At 40.1% G+C, this 21477-nt stretch overlaps 1 protein-coding gene across 5 annotated transcripts in view; it reads right to left on the bottom strand.

The window, feature by feature from the left end:
• Positions 1-21477, bottom strand: part of LOC134359757 (DENN domain-containing protein 1A-like) — a 634195-nt gene that overhangs the window by 438548 nt on the left and 174170 nt on the right. The window lies entirely within an intron of this gene.

The following is a 21477-nucleotide window of genomic DNA, read 5'->3' on the forward strand; positions in this document are numbered from 1 at the left end:
CATCCAGGAGCAGGAAATTATTTTTTTTAAGAAATCTTCAATCTCAGATGACATTTGTGTGTTTGCAGCTTGCGGACTATATAGCTTACACAACACAAATAATTTTCATAATATGTTTTGTAATGTTAATTACATCTTCACTTTATATTCATACATTTTACATGTGGATGAAAAAAATAGCTAATTAAATTTTCCCATGGTCCCAGCAAACCAGTTCAAGCTGTGGCTGGATTGCCTAAAGCCAATTTGGACCTTGCTGATAAATTAAACATTACTTTGCACATGGAACAGTTCTCTATCGAGTGCTCTTGAATGCCGAACATTATAAATTCTTGCAGTGACTTCATTTTAAAAAGGCTGTCCACTCTTCTGCGCAGTCATGGTAAAACATGCAAGGATTGTATTCCTTCAACAGGTTTTTCTACAGACTTATGAGTTCTAAATCATACAATGTAATTCTTCAACTGCAGCTGTAACCAAATGGCAACAATAATTTCATTTTGGGATCTACTGCTCAGTTTTCATATTTTGAAACAGACCTCCCATGCACTAATTATCATAGGTACCTTAATGTAACACCCAAATTCTGAACTATTATCTTTTTATAGCAATGGAACTCCAACCATATTAGTGGATCTTATACCGGAACAAGTTCAGATTCACTGCAGTGACTGATATAGATAGCAAGCTGTATGCCACCAATCACCAATTCACTCTTCTTTCGTCTCTAGAGGTTTTGCGAACATCTCTACAATATCTTATTGAAACCTACTATACAGTTGCTAACAATTTTCAATGCACAAACAAAAAATTAGGGCATTTATTCAACATCTGTAAATTGATTGGTGTCCTATTGACTCGGGTTCTTATATCTGTCCAGTAGTTAATGACACCAGTCATGACTATACATTAAACTAAAGATGCCTTGCTGTTTAGTACACAATTTTGAAAGTAGTTTCTAATTATAACTAGAAAGTACTAGTTCGCTAATATATTTATTTTTCCAACAAAGGGACCAAACGTGCAAGCAGAATAAAAAGGATTTTACAATAACGGACTACTGCTGACATAAATGAAATCATCGCAAAGGATAAATTCTCAAGTCAATGGTATATGATTAAAAGATTATATGATTAAAATAGTGACAATATATTTTATAAATATCAGAGAGACAACCACATTATATTTAACACAAGGCACTGAGCTAGATTGTGCCAACTTCTTATAGAGTGAGCAGAATTTATTAAACCTACTTTGTTAAATGTACTCAATTTAATAGCACACTAAATTTTAAAAAGCATAAACCCAGAAACATGAGCCAAAAGAAATGAAAAATCCCCAGAGAAGATATACATTGCTTTTAAACACAATTCAGAATTGGGTTTAGTATCACTGGCATATGTTGTGAATTTTTTTTTGTTCTGTGGCAAAAGCAGTAAATTGAAATACATTTAAAAAACTATACACACACAATACATAATCAAATAATTAGCACAAAAAGGGAGCAAAAATGAGAAAAAGAGTGAGGAAGTATTCATGAGTTGGTTCATTGTCCACTCAGAAACTTACTCTGTAGAAAAACAAATCATCACCCAAGTGTTGAAGTCTGAACATAAAGGCAAAGACATAAATTAGGCAGTTATCAAAGTATCCACTCAATGCATAATTAAGCATTATTTTGATATGGAAAATGGTAGAAGAAATTTTCTGCTACAAATCCGCAATGCAATAAACCACATTAAGTATCGCAGCTGAACTATGTTTTATCCACTTTGTATATTTCTAAAGATCATACATTTCAAAATTCTACCGCTTCTAATTCCAACAATCATTTATTTTGAGAGTTGATTTCTGGCTTGTTATTTTTGAACAGGAAACTGTTATGTACCAAGCAGTCACATTTGCAAAGAGTAGGGCATGATCCACGTCTCTTGTGGGATTCCAAGCCGCCATGTCACTGCTGGCTTTAGGACATGCACCACCTGTCTCCATGTCCCTCAGGTTCCACTCTTTTCATTATCAAACTACTGCTGACATTATAAGCTTCACATGCACTGTCTAAAATCCTCACCGATCAATATCTCCAACCGTACACATATTGATGAATACAGCTCATCGATTAGATTAGCTTCAATTGCAAAGTTTTAAGCAAAAATACTAAGAGGTGCTGACTTCAAACAAAATGCTGCTGTGCAAAATATTCGATTGCTCATGAATTTATTCTTCTCTTCCATATTAATAAAGATTTTTATTCATATTTAACAATCTGAAATCAATGCATATCATTGCAATGGAGTTACTACATGGTGCTTTGAAACAGGTATTTGTCAACTAATGGTTAAAACAGAATCAAGATTTTTTTATTGTGTTTTGTAGACCAAAATAAACTGGTTACAATTGCATACATTAGCATGTGCCTAGGCACAGACTTCGAGGCAAATAAGAATACATTTCCATTGTTTAGTGACGAAATTAAGAGTTTATTGAAACAAGTTCATTGTTGCAATTATAATCATCTCAAAAAGTGATAAAAAAATAATTCCTTCTAAGGTTTTATCTCAAGCCCCCGAAGAGAGCTTCAGTTAGCAGGTTATTTGCTAAATTTTGATTTGTGTTAATTGAACCCTTTTGAACACTTGGGTCTTACAATTATACCATCAACTCACTATATGACACAGAGGATTCTTAGAAAAGACTTAGCTCTGGTTAAAATTTTAAAAAGATTTTATTCCACACAATTAGAATTCATGACAATCATTCCTGTATTCCTACTGCAAATTAGTTCTGAAAACATCCCACAGTCAAAATCAACTATCTACAGGGCACAATTATCAAGAATTTCAAAATACGTATTTTCCTTACCATTTATTACTGTTTCTTGACAAATGTTTTGTTTAAAGAATGAGAATCCATGACGAAGTAGCCTCCAAGGTTTACTAAACTCAAAAACACCAGATAAGTGGAGAATCCTCACTGCATGCTATTTTTAAAAAGAAATGTCAGTGTTCAGCCGACTACTTTAAAAAATGGGTACTTCTTAAATTCAATCAGATTCAAATAGTAAAACAGTTTGAACTTAATTTTGTGAAATGCTTTCTTGTGGCGTGCAAATACATGGCAGACAAAAAGCTTATTGTTATCACTCTTGGGTCCATAAATATATTTAAATTGTGGACCTTTTTATTAAAAAGATTTACAAAATCCCACAAGAAGGGAGACAGTCATTCAGCTTACATTTTGTTCTGGTTCTTTGAAAGAGCCACCTAATTAGTCCCAATAAAAACAACAAATATGTACTTGATACTGTGCACCTTACAAAATTTCCCTTCCATCTTTTATAAAACAATTTTTAAATTTCCATTCCCGATAGCCTTCTCTCCCAATTCTCCACAGTCTCTTTCAGACCACTACTGTCTCTGTCAAACAATTTCAAATATGCCTAAGCTCTGAGACTGCACTACAAACCTCCTTCAGTTTTCTCCTATTCTGCGCCCTGATGGAAGTGAAATCTGAAAAGAGTTTCTGGGCCCAAATCTAAATGCAAATCAATCTTTTCCTATTGTTTTTAAATCTACTCAATAGATGGCCAATAGCAAATGCAATAGATCCCACAGTATCAACAGCCGAGATTAATTCGCCACCCCCGGCTAAAGAAATTCCTCCTCATCTCTGTTCTTTCTATTCTGAGACTGTGTCCTCTGGTCCTAGACTCTCCCACTAATCTCCCTGTCAACCTTGTAGTCCAAGTTACACCTTCCACATTGGCCTGTCAGTTCATGCTGCTCAATTTAGCAGATTGAAGGATTATGAAGGTTTACAGAGCTGAGGTTGCAGTAGGGTTTTCTTTGCACTCTGCCACATTCCAATATTAAAGGTCCACAGTTTCCCCACTGCATGCGAAAACATAGGTAGAGGGGTAGATAGCGTTAAAGAAGTAGGGAGTCTGCGGAAGGACAGACTGATTAGAACAAGGGTTTCCAACCTTTTTTATGCCATGGGCTCCTACCATTAACTGAGGGGTCAGTGGACCCCAAGTAGGGAACTCCTGGATTAGGAAAATAGGTCCCAGACGGTTGTGGAAGCCAAGTCATTGGGTAGATTTAAAGTGGAGGTTGACATGTTCTTGATTCATAAGGGCATCAACAGTTACGTGGAGAAGGCAAGAGAATGGGGTTGAAAGGAATAATAAATCAGCCATGATGGAATGCCGGAGAAGACTTGCTGGATTATGATATGACAGGTGCAATTTAATCCAGACAAACTTTGAAGTATTACATTTTGGAAAGTCAAATCTGGTAGGAAATATAGTGTTAATCCTGGGATCTCGGGAACATTGATGTACAGAGGAATCTTGGGGTGCAAGTCCATAAGGTCACTGAAAGTGGAGACACAGGTGGATAGGATAGTGAGGTAGCATTTGGTGTGCTTGCCGTCATGTTGCATCTGCCCAAAACATCGTCAGATGGCAATTGAGGCATTGTGTACAGTCTTGATCGCCACACAATAGGAAGGGTGTGTTAGCATCAGAGAGAGCAGTAGAAGGAATTCACCAAGATTTTTCCTGGCATGGATCGTTGGAGAGATGGATATATTCTCACTGGAATATAGAGGGCTAAATGATCTGATAGAGGGTTATGAAATTGAGGAGTAGGGTTTGATTAACAGTTTTTACCGCAGGTTTGGAACTCCAAGGCACAGATTAAAAGTTCAAGGTAAATTTATTATCAATATACATATATGTCACCATATACTATGCTGAGATTCATTTTCCTGCAGGCATTCACAGTAGATACAAAGAAATATAATAGAATAAATGAAAAACTGCACACGACAAAGATGGACAACCACCAATATGTAAAAGACATCAAACTGTGCAAATACAAAAAATAATAAATAAGCAATAAATATCAAGAACACAAATTTGTAGAGTTCTTACGAGTAGGCCCATAGATAGCTTAATCATAGATTACTTAATGTCAGCAGTCTCAAAGAGCTCATTTTGCATTTTAAGATTCCAAGTCCAACTAATTCTTTTCATTGACGTGCTAGCTCTCTCATTCCAATATCCCTGCTAAACCATTTAATTATCCAAATAATGAACGTGTTGCACTTTAAACATCCCAATGATTACTTCTTTAATTTCTATTTAAATGATAGTAATACAGATACTCAGGCACCATCCTAACCCCATCCTGACTTCAATCAGTCCCTGACCAAAGCATAACAAACTGGAAACACAATCACAAACAAGAGAAAATCTGCAGATGCTGGAAATCCAAGCAACACACACAAAACGTCGGAGAAATGCAGCAGGCAAGGCAGCATCTATGGAAAAAAGTACAGTCGACCTCTCGCCCTAAAACGTCGATTGTATTTTTTTTTTCCATAGGTGCTGCCTGGCCTGCTGAGTTTCTCCAGCATTTTGTGCGTTGCTTGGAAATACAATGTTTATACATTATTTTTACTTTTCTTTAACCTCTCAATCCTTACATCAAATTAATATTCCAAAACTGGAACAATTTATTTTTTAACGAATTATCTCCTTGATAACATGAAGGATCTGGAAGGTATATGACTGCAAATATGCCTATTTGCAAGTAATCTATCCAATAAGGGTAATCAATGCTTATTTTTCATTACATGATTTTACATATGACCAATTATTTCAATTACCGGCTGTTAATACGAAGATGAAAATTAATTTCTTGGTTAATTACCTGAGCCTGTTTCAACACAATATAGTGTTCAAAAAAATTAAAATAGCATCATTAAATATTGATGTGAACAATCTCATTGAACCCAAGAGAAAAATCACTAATGTAACTTGGTGATAATTTACTCTTTTAACACATTAAATCACTTTTCATACTGCTAGTTACATTGTAAATACATGATAGTATTTATGCACATGTTATTCCAAATCTGTATTTTAAGCTGACCTTATTTTATATAAATCTTTATAATCGTTGAATGCTGTTTTTTGGTTGCGTGTCGTGCCCGAACAACACACCACAGCAAATTCATATAAATCTATTTGGTGAATAAAGTAGACTCTTATATTAAGTTGATCCTTTTTCTTATATTGCAGAGTAATGTCAAGATGAACTGAAGTTTTCAAAGAGCGGAGTTTATTCCAAATACATTCAGTGGTCACTTTATGATATCCCTCCTTTAACTAACAAAGTAGCACTGAATACACGTTTGCAGTCATCTGCTGCTGTAGACCATCCACTTAAAGGTTTGACATCTTGTGCGTTCAGAAACACTCCTCTGCAAATCATTGTTGTAACATGGTTTCTGAGTCTGAGTTCACGTTGCCTTCCTGTCAGCTTGAGCCAGTCTGTACACTTTCCTCCAACCTCTCTCTATAACGAGGCATTTTCACCCAAAGAACTACCACTCACTGGATGTTTTTCACACCATTCTCTGTAAATTCTAGAGGCTGTCGTGCATGAAAATCCCAGGAGGTTAGCAGTTTCTGAGGTACTCCAACCACCCTGTCTGGCACCAACAATAATTCCACAGGCGAAGTCACTTAGATCCCCTCTTCTTCTCCATTCAAATGTTTGGTCTGAAAAAAACTGAACCTCTTGACCTTGCCTGTATACTTTTATACATTGAGTTGCTGCCACATGATTGGCTGATTTGATATTTGCATAAACAAGATGTACAGGTGTAGCTAATAAAGAGGCCATTGAGTATATGACCAATGATCTATTATTTTTCCTAATTACTTCAGCTGATGGTGCAGACTTAAGAGTGGGGCAAATGTTTTGCCAATAACAGTTGACTGTACAGCAACTAATGTCAAATTTATTCAAGAAAAGTGCATTTAAAGATCAAAAAGAACAGAAACAATAGCAGCTTCTCACAATAAAGCTGGATAATGATAGAGCGGAGGAAGGGGAAAACAGAAATAAATCTAAGATAGTGAGCAGTAAAGATGTCAGGAAAGACAGGCAGGTGATGGGCAAATGTGTAGCCATTGGGATGAGTTGCAGTGCAAAAAAGTTGCAGTGAAATCAAAGCAAAAAGTATCAAATACTGGTCTTAAGGTGTTGTACTTAAATGCACGCAGCATAAGAAATAAGGTGGATGATCTTGTTGTACAGCTACAGATTGGCAGGTATGATATTGTGGCCATCATTGAGACCTGGCTAAAGGATGCATGTCTCTGGGAGCTGAACGTCCAAGGATACACGGTGTATCGGAAGGATAGGAAGGTAGGCAAAAGGGGAGGCGTGGCTTTATTTGTAAGAAATGATATTAAATCATTAGAAAGAGGTGATATAGGATCGGAAGGTGCAGAATCTTTATGGGTTGAGCTAAGAAATAGCAGGGGTAAAAGGACCCTGATGGCAGTTATTGATAGGCTTCCAAACAGCTGCAGAGATGTGGACTACAAATTACAACTGGAAATAGAAAAGGCTTGTCAGAAGGGCAGTGTTATGATAATTGTGGGGGATTTTAACATGCGAGTAGATTGGAAAAATCAGGTCGGCACTGGATCTCAAGGGAGAGAATTTGTAGAATGTCTGCGAGATGGCATTTTAGAACAGCTTGTTGTTGAGCCCACTAGGGGATCGGCTGTACTGGATTGAGTATTGTGTAATGAACCAGAGGTGATTGGAGAGATTGAGGTGAAGGAACCCTTAGGAGACAGTGATCATAACATGATTGAGTTCACTGTGAAATTAGAAAAAGAGAAGCTGAAATCTGATGTGTCGGTGTTTCAGTGGAGTAAAGGAAACTACAGTGGCATGAGAGAGGAACTGGCCAAAGTTGACTGGAAAGAGACACTGGCGGGAAAGACAGCAGAGCAGCAGTGGCTGGAGTTTATGCGAGAAATGAGGAATGTGCAAGACAGGTATATTCCAAAAAAGAAGAAATTTTCGAGTGGAAAAAGGATGCAACCATGGTTGACAAGAGAAGTCAAAGCCAAAGTTAAAGCTAAGGAGAGGGCATACAAGGAAGCAAAAATTAGTGGGAAGACAGAGGATTGGGAAGTCTTTAAAACCTTACAAAAGGAAACCAAGAAGGTCATTAAGAGAGAAAAGATTAACTATGAAAGGAAACTAGCAAATAATATCGAAGAGGATACTAAAAGCTTTTTCAAGTATATAAAGAGTAAAAGACAGGTGAGAGTAGATATAGGACCAATAGAAAATGATACTGGAGAAATTGTAATGGGAGATGAGGAGATGGCAGAGGAACTGAACAAGTATTTTGCATCAGTCTTCACTGAGGAAGACATCAGCAGTATACCGGACACTCAAGGGTGGCAGGGAAGAGAAGTGTGCGCGGTCACAATTACGATAGAGAAAGTACTCAGGAAGCTGAATAGGCTAAAGGTCGATAAATCTTCTGGACCAGATGGAATGCACCCTCGTGTTCTGAAGGAAGTAGCTGTGGAGATTGCGGAGGCATTAATGATGATCTTTCAAAAGTCGATAGATTCTGGCATGGTTCCGGAGGACTGGAAGATTGCAAATGTCACTCCGCTATTTAAGAAGGGGGCAAGGAAGCAAAAAGGAAATTATAGCCCTGTTAGCTTGATGTCAGTGGTTGGGAAGTTGTTGGAGTCGATTGTCAAGGATGAGGTTACAGAGTACCTGGAGGCATATGACAAGATAGGCAGAATTCAGCATGGATTCCTTAAAGGAAAATCCTGCCTGACAAACCTACTACAATTTTTTGAGGAAATTACCAGTAGGCTAGACAAGGGAGATGCAGTAGATATTGTATATTTGGATTTTCAAAAGGTCTTTGACAAGGTGCCACACATGAGGCTGCTTAACAAGAGCCCGTGGAATTACAGGAAAGTTACATACGTGGATAGAGCGTTGGCTGATTGGCAGGAAACAGAGAGTGGGAATAAAGGGATCCTATTCTGGTTGGCTGCCGGTTACCAGTGGTGTTCCACAGGGATCAGTGTTGGGGCCGCTTCTTTTTACATTGTACATCAACGATTTGGATTATGGAATAGATGGCTTTGTGGCTAAGTTTGCTGACGATACGAAGATAGGTGGAGGGGCCGGTAGTGCTGAGGAAACGGAGAGTCTGCAGAGAGACTTGGATAGATTGGAAGAATGGGCAGAGAAGTGGCAAATGAAGTACAATGTTGGAAAGTGTATGGTTATGCACTTTGGCAGAAAAAATAAACGGGCAGACTATTATTTAAATAGGGAAAGAATTCAAAGTTCTGAGATGTAACGGGACTTGGGAGTCCTCGTACAGGATTCCCTTAAAGTTAACCTCCACGTTGAGTCGGTAGTGAAGAAGGCGAATGCAATGTTGGCATTCATTTCTAGAGGAATAGAGTATAGGAGCAGGGATGTGATGTTGAGGCTCTATAAGGCGCTGGTGAGACCTCACTTGGAGTACTGTGGGCAGTTTTGGTCTCCTTATTTAAGAAAGGATGTGCTGACATTGGAGAGGGTACAGAGAAGATTCACTAGAATGATTCCAGGAATGAGAGGGTTAACATATTAGGAACATTTGTCTGCTCTTGGACTGTATTCCTTGGAGTTTAGAAGAATGAGGGGAGACCTCATAGAAACATTTAGAATGTTAAAAGGCATGGACAGAGTGGATGTGGCAAAGTTGTTTCCCATGATGGGGGAGTCTAGTACGAGAGGGCATGACTTCAGGATTGAAGGGCGCCCTTTCAGAACAGAAATGCGAAAAAATTTTTTTAGTCAGAGGGTGGTGAATCTATGGAATTTGTTGCCACGGGCAGCAGTGGAGGCCAAGTCATTGGGTGTCTTTAAGGCAGAGATTGATAGGTATCTGAGTAGCCAGGGCATCAAAGGTTATGGTGAGAAGGCGGGGCAGTGGGACTAAATAGGATAAAATGGATCAGCTCATGATAAAAAGGCGGAGCAGACTCGATGGGCCGAATGGCCTACTTCTGCTCCTTTGTCTTATGGTCTTATAAGTTCTCCACCAATTGCAGGAAGTTATATTAATAATTTTTCATAAAAATCAATCATGCCAGCTAAAGTTCCTTTTTAACACAACATTTTGAATTTTTCTGGAATGGCTTTGTAATTAAAAATCATTTTTCTACATGAGTTTGCATTATATAAGACCCTTATTGCTTATGTTTTACAGTCATAGAGTTATACAGCACCGAAACAGGCCCTTTGGCCCAACCCATCCTTGCTGACCAAATTGTTTACTTGAACTAGACCCACATTTGGCCCTCACTTCACTGAGTCTTTCCTCTGTATGTACCTATCCAAATGTCTTTAAAATATTGAAATGAATATCTTTGAATAATGATGAGCATGGTGAATTTACGTATTTTGAGATACAGTGCAGAACAGGCCCTTCAGGCCCACCAAGCTGCACTGCCCAACTATCCATCTATTTAAGGCCACAGACAATAAGACATAGGAGCAGAATTAGGCCATTCAGCCCTTCGAGTCTGCTCTACCATTCCATCATGGCTGATCCAGATCCCACTCGACCCCATACACCTGCCTTCTCGCCGTATCGCTTGATGCCCTGACCTATCAGGAAATGATCAACTTCCAGCTTAAATATACCCACGGACTTGGCCTTCACTACAGTCTGTGGCAGAATATTTCACAGATTTACTACTCTCTGGCTAAAAAAAAAAATCCTTCTTACCTCTATTCTAAAGGGTCGCCCCTGAATTTTGTGGCGGTGTCTTCTAGTTCTGGATACCCCCACCATAGGAAACATCCTCTCCACATCCACCCTGTCTAGTCCTTCCAACATTCGGTAAGTTTCAATGAGATCCCCCTGCAATCTTCTAAATTCTAGTGAGTACAGACCCAAAGCTGCCAACCTTTCCTCATATGTTAACCCCTTCATTCCCAGAATCATCCTCGTGAACCTCCTCTGGATTCTCTCCAATAACAACACATCCTTTCTGAGAGACGCGGCCCAAAACTGTTGACTATACTCTAAATGCAGCCTGAAGTGTCTTATAAAGACTCAGCATTATCCCCTTGATTTTATATTCTATTCCCCTTGAAAGAAATGCCAACATTGCACTTGCCTTCTTTACCACAGACTCAACCTGTAAATTAACCTTCTAAGAGTCTTGTACAAGGACTCCCAAGTCCTTCTGCACCTCTGAAGTTTGAACCTTCTCCCCATTTAGAAAATAGTCTGCACTATTGTTCTTTCTATCAAAATGCATTATCATACGTCTCTCAACATTGTATTCCATCTGCCACTTTTTTGCCCATTCTTCCAATTTGTCTAAGTCCTGCTGCAATTGCATTGCTTCCTCAGCACTATCTACCCCTCCACCTATTTCATATCATCTGCAAACCTTGCCACAAAGCCATCAATTTCATTATCTAAATCACTGACGAACCATGTGAAAAGTAGCGGTCCCAATATTGATCCCTGAGGAACACCACTAGTCACTGGCAGCCAAGCAGAAAAGGCCCCTTTTATTCCTACTTGCTACCCCCTGCCTGTCAGCCATTCCATTATCCATGCCAGTTTCGTTCCTGTAACACCATAGGATTTGATCTTGTTAAGCAGCCTCGTTAACGCCTTCTGAAAATCCAAGTAAGTGACATCCACTGCCTCTCCTTTGTCCACCCTGCTTGTTACTTCCTTGAAGAACTCTAACAGATTTGTCAGGCAAGATTTCCCTTCAAAGAAACCATGCTGACTTGGACTTATTTTATCATTAGTCTCCAAGTACCTCAAAACCTTGTCCTTAATAAAAGACTTCCAACACTTACCCAACCACTGAGGTTAAGCTAACTGGCCTATAATTTCCTTTCTTTTGCCTACCTCCCTTCTTAAAGAGTGGAGTGACATTTGCAATCTTCCCATCCTCCAGGACCATGCCAGAATCAAGTGATTCTTGAAAGATCATGGCCAATGCATCCGTTATCTCTTCTGCAACCTCTCTCAGGACTCTGGGATGTAGACCATCTGGTCCAGGTGATTTATCCACCTTAAGACCTTTGAGTATGCCTAGCACTTTTTCCTTTGTAATAGCAATAACACTGACAGACCTCTGGCACACTGCTAGTGTCTTCCAGTGAAGACAGATGCAAAGTACCCATTAAGTTCATTTGCTATTTCTTTGTCCACCATTACTACCTCACCAGCATCATTTTCCAGTGGTTTAGTATCAACTCTCACCTCCCTTTTATTTTTGATATAACTATAAAAACTTTTAGTATCCTGCTTTATATTATTGGCTAATCTGCCCTCATATTTCACCTTTTCCCTTCTTATAGCTTTAGTTGCCTTTTGTTGGATTTTAAAAGCTTCCCAAACATCCAACTTCCCACTCACTTTTGCTACTTTATATGCCATTTCCTTGGCTTTTATGCAGTCCTTAATTTCCCTTGTCAGCTACAGTTGTCTACACCTGCCATTTGAGAACTACTTCTTCTGTGTGACATATCTACCCTATGCCTTGTGAGCTAGTCCCAGAAACTTAACACTAGCTTAATTGACAAATTACATTATCAATTAACCTACTAACCAGTACATTTTGGACTTTGGAAGGAAACCAGAGCACCCAGAGGAAACCAACGAACATACGTGAAGAACACACGAACATTTTTACAAAGGACGCTGAGATTGAACTCCGAACTCCGAACTCCAATGCCCCAAGCTGTAATAGTGTTGTGCTAACCACTTCGTTATCATGGTCTATGGTTGTATCCGAACTTCAGGTTGGGGTTAGAGCAAGCACACTGTATGTGTGTGAGTGAGTGGATCGCTGGCTGGGAGGGAGGAAAAGGGGTTTGATTTGTTATTGTTTTGTTGCTGTTGTTCTGATGAACATGGTGAGCATGTTATGTTTTGGATTTCTGATTTCTAACTGCCTAGGAATTCAAAGTATTTCCGATTACTAAGGTGCGCAATGTGTTCTTACTGGCAAGATAGCCACATTAGGTGCCCCAAGATCCTGAATCATTGCAGCTGCTACTAATCTTTCACCAGTCTATCCTTCTTTACAGAAATATCAGTTACTCACTCTGATTCACCCGAGGGCTTTACTTTCACAAATCTGTGCAAATTATAGAAAATGTTCTTTTGTTAAACTTTTGGCAGTTCAGTGGACTGACAGTGTATTTTCACTGTAACTTGGATGCCCCAAAGAAATCAATCAGAAAAGGAATCGAAAGTATTAAAAAATCCTCAGTACATCAGCTTGATCATTGATATCTCTAACTTTTATCTCTAAATTTCTCACCCCTCCTCCTCCTCCCTTTTCCCATTCCGGCTCCCCTCTCACCCCTTCTCTTTTCCCCATCTGCCCATCACTTCTTCAGCCCTTTACCTTTTCCACCTATCACTTCACAGTTTCTTACTTCATTGCACCCCCCCCCCCACCGCCTACTGCACCGACCCAGTTTTCCTCTCACCTAGTCTCACTAATCACCTGCCAGATTGTACTCCTTCCCCTCCCTAACCTTTTTACTCTGGCTTCATTCCCCCCCACCTCCTTCATTTGATGGGGTAAATGAAGTTGAGTGAAGTTATCCCCTCTGGTTCAAGAGCCTGTTGGTTGAGGGGTAATAACTAGTCCTGAATATGGTAGATGGGTCCTAAGGCTTTTGTACCTCCTTCCTGATGGTAGCAGCAAGAAGAACTGTGCTGGGCTGAAATTTATTTTTATTTATTCCAACTTATTATAGGGAATGCCACTGAACAGCCATAAAAATAAACATCAAAGTACTTTGCCAGGATGGAGTTTCTATAAAATTCCAAAGAAGTGTATCTACAGTGCCTAAAAGTATTAACCCCCTTTGGAAGTTTTCATGTTTTACAGTGGATTTAATTTGACTTTTTATGACACTGATAAACAGAAAAAGACTCATGTCAAAGTGAAAATATGTCTACAAAGTGATCTAAATTAATTACAAATAGAAAGCACAAAATAATTCATTGTGTAAGTATTCACCCCGCTTCAATATGACACACCAAATCATCACTGTTGCAGCCAGTTGGTTTTAGAAGTCACATAATTAGTTAAATGGAGATCAACTGTGCGCAGTCAAGGTGTTTCAATTGACAGAGATAAAAATTAACCTGTATCTGGAAGGTCCATCTGCTGGTGAGTCAGTATCCTGGCAAAAACTACACCATGAAGACAAACTAACACTCCATACAACTCTGCAGAAAGGTTACTGAAAAGCACCAGGAGACGGATACAAGAAAATTTCCAAGTCATTGAATATCCCTTGGAGTACAGTTAAGTCAATCATCAAGAAGTGTAAAGAATATGGCACAGCTGTAAATCTGCCTAGAAGAGGCTGTCCTCAAAAACTGAGTAACTGTGCAAGAAGGGGACGAGTGAGGGAGGCCACCAAGAGACCCATGATAACTCTGGAGGAGTTACAAGTTTCAGTGGCTGAGATGGTAGAGACTAGGCATACAACAACTACTGCCCAGGTGCTTCACCAGTTGCAACTTTATGTGAGTGTGGCAAAGAGAAAGCCATTTCTGGGGGGAAAAAACTCAAATGAAATCTCGGCTAGAGTGGGAGACTCTGAAGTCAGCTGGGAGAAGGTTCTACGCACTGATGAAAAAAAAATTCAGCCTTTTAGCCTTCAGAGTAAACGCTATGTTTGGCATAAGCCAAACACTGCACATCATCTCTACTGTGGTGGCTGCATCATGCTGTGGGGATACTTCACTGCAGCACACCCTGGAAGGCTTGTGAAGGTACAGGGTAAGATGAATGCAGCAAAATACAAGGAAATCCTGAGGAAAACCTGAAGTAGTTTGCAAAAGAACTGTGATTTGGGATATTGTCTTCCAGCAAGACACCAAACATAAAGCCAAAGCTACACAAGCTTGGCTTAAAACAACAAAGTTAATGTCCTGAAGTGGCCAAGTCGGAGTGCAGACATCCAATTGAGAATATATAGCTGGACTTAAAAAGGGCTGTTCTCTCACGATCCCCACGCAATCTGACAGAGCTTGAGCAGTTTTGTAATGAAGAATGGACATGGCAATTTTTCCCAGATGTGCAAAGCTAATACAGACCTATCCACACAGAGGTCAAGGCTGTAGTTGTTGCTAAAGGCACATCTGTTAAATACTGACTTGAAGGGGGTGAGTAATTATGCAAACAATTATTTTGTGTTTTAATAGTTGTAATAAATTTAGACCAATTTGTAGAAGTTTATTATCACTTTGACATTAAAGAGCCTTTTCTGTTGATCAGTGTCAAAAAAGTCAAATTAAATCCACTGTGATTCAATGTTGTAAAACAATAAAACATGAAAACTTCCAAGGAGGGGTAAATATTTTTTATAAGTACTGTAAGACTAGACTGCCATTAATCTTCACTGTTACATTTCTTGTGTTGCTTAATAGCTTGATCACATTTTATTTTGAGATACTAACTAAGAAGATTGATGAATGCAGGATAAAATATGTTGCCTATGTGGACCTTAGCAAGACATTTGATAAGGTCCTGCACAGTAAGCTAGCCTAGAAGACTAAATCACATGGGATCCAAGGTAAGCCGCCTAATTGGATCCAAAATTGGCCTGGTGATGGGAGCAGAGGGTAGTGGTGGAAGAATATTTTTCTGATTGGAGGTCTGTGAGCACTGGCGTACCGCAGAGATCAGTGCTGGGACCTTTGTTGCCTGTGATGTACATTAATGACTTGGATGTGAGTATAGGAGGTACGATCAGTAAAAAATGTTGGTGGTGTTGTGGATAGCGAGGAATGTTTCTAAAGCTACAGCAGAGTACAGACCAGATAGAAAGTTGGGATGATTGTCGGCAGATACCTTTAAATTCTAAACACAGGAGACTGCAAATGCTGGAAATCTACGTAACACACACAAACTGTTGGAGGAACTTGGCAGGTCAGGCAGCATCTATGGAGGGAAATTAAACCTTGTCCCTCCCCCTTTTTTATTTTTCCAGTCCCCATTCTGGCTTCCACTTACTCCTTTTCTCCTTTAGTACATTAATTCACACTCAGTATTCATGGAATTCAAAGTATGTTTTTTTTAAAATACCCAGCCTCTGTGATTTAAAATAATCCATAAAATTAGTTACAAAGGTTTGCAAAAAGGTTCATCTATCTGGTATCTTTAAATTAGTTTTGCAAGTACTAACCACTTTTATGAAGTATTTAGAATGAATTAAAAAACACCAGGAAAGTGCATGTTATTGACAATTTGCTGAATGCAGTACATGTGAGGGAATAGCAACTACATAGCGGGAAGTTCTTCCAATATAAGAATAAGATATGTTTTGTACATTGAAACATACAGTGAAATGTGTCATTTGCATTAGTGACCACCACAGTCTGAGGATGTGCTGGGTGCAGCCCACAAGTGTCACAACCCTTCTGGCACCAACATTGCATGCCCACAGCTTACTAACCCAAACCTGTATGCCTTTGGAATGTGGGAGGAAGCCATGGAGCATCTGTACAAACTCCTTACAGACTGTGATGGGAATTGAACCCCAATCTTACAACTGGTGCTGTAAACATTACATTAACTGCTCTGCTACTGTGCAACAGCAGCAGGTTAAAGTACTGTATCTCCAAATAACAGATGCTTCTTAAAATGTCTAGAACATAGGACAGTACTAGAACCTGGGCATCGGCCCATAATGTGTGTGCCAACTTGCCTTACATCTCTCCTTTAATCTTTCCCTCTCTCTCCTCAAAGCTGTGCCCTCTTGTGCTTCATACCATCCTGGGGGAAAAGGCTCTGTCTGTCTGGCTCAAGTGGCTTTATGAACAACTAGCAGGTTGCCCCTCAGTCTCTGACAGTCCAGAGAAAACAGTCCAACCTTCTCTAAATTCCTCTGATAGATCATGCTCTGTAATCCAGGCAGCATCCTGTTGAAGCTCCTGTAGCACCCTTTCAAAAGCCTCTGCATCCTTCCTGTAATGCTGTGGTCAGAACTGCACTCAATTCTCCAAACCACAGTCTGAAACAAGACTTGCTGAATTTTATACTCATTGCCCCAAATGATGAAATTAAACATGCCTAACACTTTATCACTGTACCTACTTTGGTTGCCTCTTTTGGAAGTTGTGGGTTTGCACTCTAAGATCCCTCTGTACATCAATTTTCCCAAGTGTCCTGGTATTTACTGTATACTTCTAAAGATAAGGAGTAGCCTTATTTTTCACATGTACATCAAAATGTACAGTGAAATGTGTCATTTGTGTCAACAACTAACACAGTCCGGCACCAACATAGCATGCCCACAACTTATGAACCCTAACGTATACGCCTTTGGAATGTGGGGGGACACCAGAACACTGAGAGGAAACTCGCACAGTCATGGGGAGAACATACAAACTACTTACTGACAAGGGCAGGAAGTCAACACTGATCACTGGTACTGTAATATATTATCCCAACCACTACACTGCCTTCATTAGATGGGGCATTAATGAAACATCCAAAAGGATTCTCCTGCCCGGAATAACAAGACATATTGGCAGCAATGCACAATCCCACAATTCTTTATTTATTCTCCTAATCTGTCCAAAGCCTTCTGCAGACACCCTGCTTCCTCAGCACTACTTTATAACCATATAACAACTACAGCACCGAAACAGGCCATCTCGGCCCTTCTAGTCCGTTCCGAACTCTTACTCTCACCTAGTCCCACCGACCTGCACTCAGCCCATAACCCTCCATTCCTTTCCTGTCTATATAGCTATCCAATTTTACTTTAAATGACAACATCGAACCTGCCTCTACCACTTCTGCTGGAAGCTCGTTCCACACAGCTACCACTCTCTGAGTAAAGAAGTTCACCCTCATGTTACCCCTAAACCTTTGCCCCCAACACTCAACTCATGTCCTCTTGTTTGAATCTCCCCTCTTCTCAATGGAAAAAGCCTATCCACGTCAACTCTATCTATCCCCCTCATAATTCTAAATATCTCTATTAAGTCCCCCCTCAACCTTCTACGCTCCACAGAATAAAGACCCAACTTGTTCAACCTTTCTCTGTATCTTAGGTGCTCAAATCTAGGTAACATTCTAGTAAATCTTGTCTGTACTCTCCCTATATTGTTGACATCTTTCCTATAATTCGGTGACCAGAACTGTACACAATACTCCAACTTTGGCCTTACCAATGCCTTGTACAATTTTAATATTACATCCCAACTCCTATATTCAATGCTCTGATTTATAAAGGCCAGCATACCAAAAGCTTTCTTCACCACCCTATCCACATGAGATTCCACCTTCAGGGAACTATGCACCATTATTCCTAGATCCCTCTGTTCTACTGCATTCTTCAATGCCCCACCATTTACCATGTATGTCCTATTTTGATTAGTCCTACCAAAATGTAGAACCTCACATTTATCAGCATTAAACTCTGTCTGCCATCTTTCAGCCCACTCTTCTAACTGGCCTAAATCTCTCTGCAAGCTTTGAAAACCTACTTCATTATCCACAACACCACTTATCTTAGTATCATCTGCATACTTATTAATCCAATTTACTACCCCATCATCCAGATCATTAATGTATATGACAAACAATATTGGACCCAGTACAGATCCCTGAGGCACACCACTAGTCACCAGCCTCCAACCTGACAAACAGTTACCCACCACTACTCTCTGGCGTCTCCCATCCAGCCACTGCTGAATCCATTTTATTACTTCAATATTAATACCTAACGATTGAACCTTCCTAACTAACCTTCCGTGTGGAACCTTGTCAAAGGCCTTACTGAAGTCCATATAGACAACATCCACCACTTTACCCTCGTCAACTTTCCTAGTAACCTCTTCAAGAAAATTCAGTAAGATTTGTCAAACATGACCTTCCACGCACAAATCCATGTTGACTGTTCCTAATCAGACCCTGTCTATCCAGATAATTATATATACCATCTCTAAGAATACTTTCCATCAATTTACCCACCACTGACGTCAAACTCACAGGCTGATAATTGCTAGGTTTACTCTTAGAACCCTTTTTAAACAATGGAACAACATGAGCAATACCCCAATCCTCCGGCACCATCCCCGTTTCTAATAACATTTCAAATATTTCTGTCACAGCCCCTGTTATTTCCACACTAATTTCCCTCAAGGTCCTAGGGAATATCCTGTCAGGACCCGGAGACTTATCCACTTTTATATTCCTTAATGGCGCCAGTACTTCTTCTTCTTTGATCATCATAGTTTCCATAACTTCCCTACCTGTTTCCCTTACCTTACACAATTCAACATCCTTCTCCTTAGTGAATACCGAAGAAAAGAAATTGTTCAAAATCTCCCCCATCTCTTTTGGTTCCACACATAGCTGTCCACTGTGATTCTCCAAGGGACCAATTTTAACCCTCACTATCCTTTTGTTATTAATATAACTGTAGAAACTCTTTGGATTTATTTTCACCTTACTTGCTAAAGCAACCTCATATCTTCTTTTAGCTTTTCTAATTTCTTTCTTAAGATTCTTTTTACATTCTTTATATTCCTTGAGCACCTCATTTACTCCATGCTGTCTATATTTATTGTAGATAACTCTCTTTTTCCGAACTAAGTTTCCAATATCCTTTGAAAAGCATGGCTCTCTCAAACTTTTAACCTTTCCTTTCAACCTAACAGGAACATAAAGATTCTGTACCCTCAAAATTACACCTTTAAATGACCTCCATTTCTCTACTACATCCTTCCCATAAAACACAAACAACAGGAATTCTGCAGATGCTGGAAATTCAAGCAACACACATAAAAGTTGCTGGTGAACGCAGCAGGCCAGGCAGCATCTCTAGGAAGAGGTGCAGTCGACGTTTCAGGCCGAGACTCTTCGTCAGGACCACAAAACAATTTGTCCCAATCCACTCCTTCTAAATCCTTTCGCATCTCCTCAAAGTTAGCCTTTCTCCAATCAAAAATCTCAACCCTGGGTCCAGACCTATTCTTCTCCATAATTATATTGAAACTAATAGCATTGTGATCACTGGACCCGAATTGCTCCCCAACACACACCTCCGTCACCTGACCTATCTCATTCCCTAACAGGAGATCCAACATTGCCCCTTCTCTAGTTGGTACCTCTATGTATTGCTGCAAAAAAACTACCCTGCACACATTTACAAACTCCAAACCATCCAGCCCTTTTACAGTATGGGCTTCCCAGTCTATGTGTGGAAAATTAAAATCTCCCACAATCACAACCTTGTGCTTACTACAAATATCTGCTATTTCCTGACAAATTTGCTCCTCCACTTCTTACTCCCCATTAGGTGGTCCATAATACACCCTTCTAAGTGTTACTACACCTTTCCCATTGCTCAATTCCACCCAAATAGCCTCCCTAGATGAGCCCTCTAATCTATCCTGCCAGAGCACCGCTGTAATTTTCTCTGACAAGCAATGCAACACCTCCCCCTCTTGCCCCTCCGATTCTATCACACCTGAAGCAACGAAATCCAGGAATATTTAGTTGCCAATCACACCCCTCCTGCAACCATGTTTCGCTAATTGCTACCACATCATACTTCCAGGTATCAATCTATGCTCTAAGCTCATCCACCTTTCTTATAAAGCTCCTCGCATTAAAATAAATGCATTTAAGAAAATTTTCACCTCTTACTCTCTGTTTATCACTAATGGTACAAACAACTTTACTATTTTCTTTTTCTTCCTTCTCCCCTACATCTGTTCCCACACTCTGGTTCCCCTCCCCCCTTGTATTGAGTTTAAATCCACTGGAGCCTCTCTAGCAAACCTACCTGCAAGGATATTTGTCCCCCTCCAGTTCAGATGTAAACCGTCCTGCCAGAACAGGTCCCACCTTCTCTGGAAAACTGCCCATTTATCTATAAATCTGAAGCCCGCCCTCCTGCACCACGTCTTCAGCCGCGTGTTGATCTGCGCTATCTTACTATTTCTAAACCTGCCTGCACATGGCACTGGTAGCAATCCTGAGATAGTTATCCTGGAGGTCCTGTCCTTTAACTTGGCGCCTAACTCCCTGAACTCACCTTTCAGGACCTCCTCACTCTTCCTACCCACGTCATTGGTCCGTACATGGACCACAACATCTGGCTGCTCACCGTCCCTCTTGAGAATACCGAGAACTCGATCCGAGATATCGCGGACCTTGGCACCAGGGAGGCAACAGACCATCCAGGATTCTTGATCTCTTCCACAGAACCTCTTATCTGTCCGCCTAACTATCGAATCCCCTATCACTACTGCTCTCCTCTTTTCCCTCCTTCCCTTCTGAGCTGAGGGTCCCATCTCGGTGCCAGAGACGCAACCACTGCAACTTGTCCCTGGTAGGTCATCCCTATCAACGGTATCCAAAACGATGTACTTATTATTAGTGGGAACGGCCACAGGGGTGTTCTGCTCATTCTGTCTACTCCGCTTCCCTCTCCTGACAGACACCCAGCTACCTATCTCCTGACTCTTAGGGGTGACTATCCCCCTGTAACTCCTGTTTATTTCTGCCTCTGCCTCCCGAATGATCCGAAGTTCATCCAACTCCAG

Source organism: Mobula hypostoma, chromosome 21 (genome assembly GCF_963921235.1).
Source record: "Mobula hypostoma chromosome 21, sMobHyp1.1, whole genome shotgun sequence".
Taxonomy (NCBI): Eukaryota; Metazoa; Chordata; class Chondrichthyes; order Myliobatiformes; family Myliobatidae; genus Mobula; species Mobula hypostoma.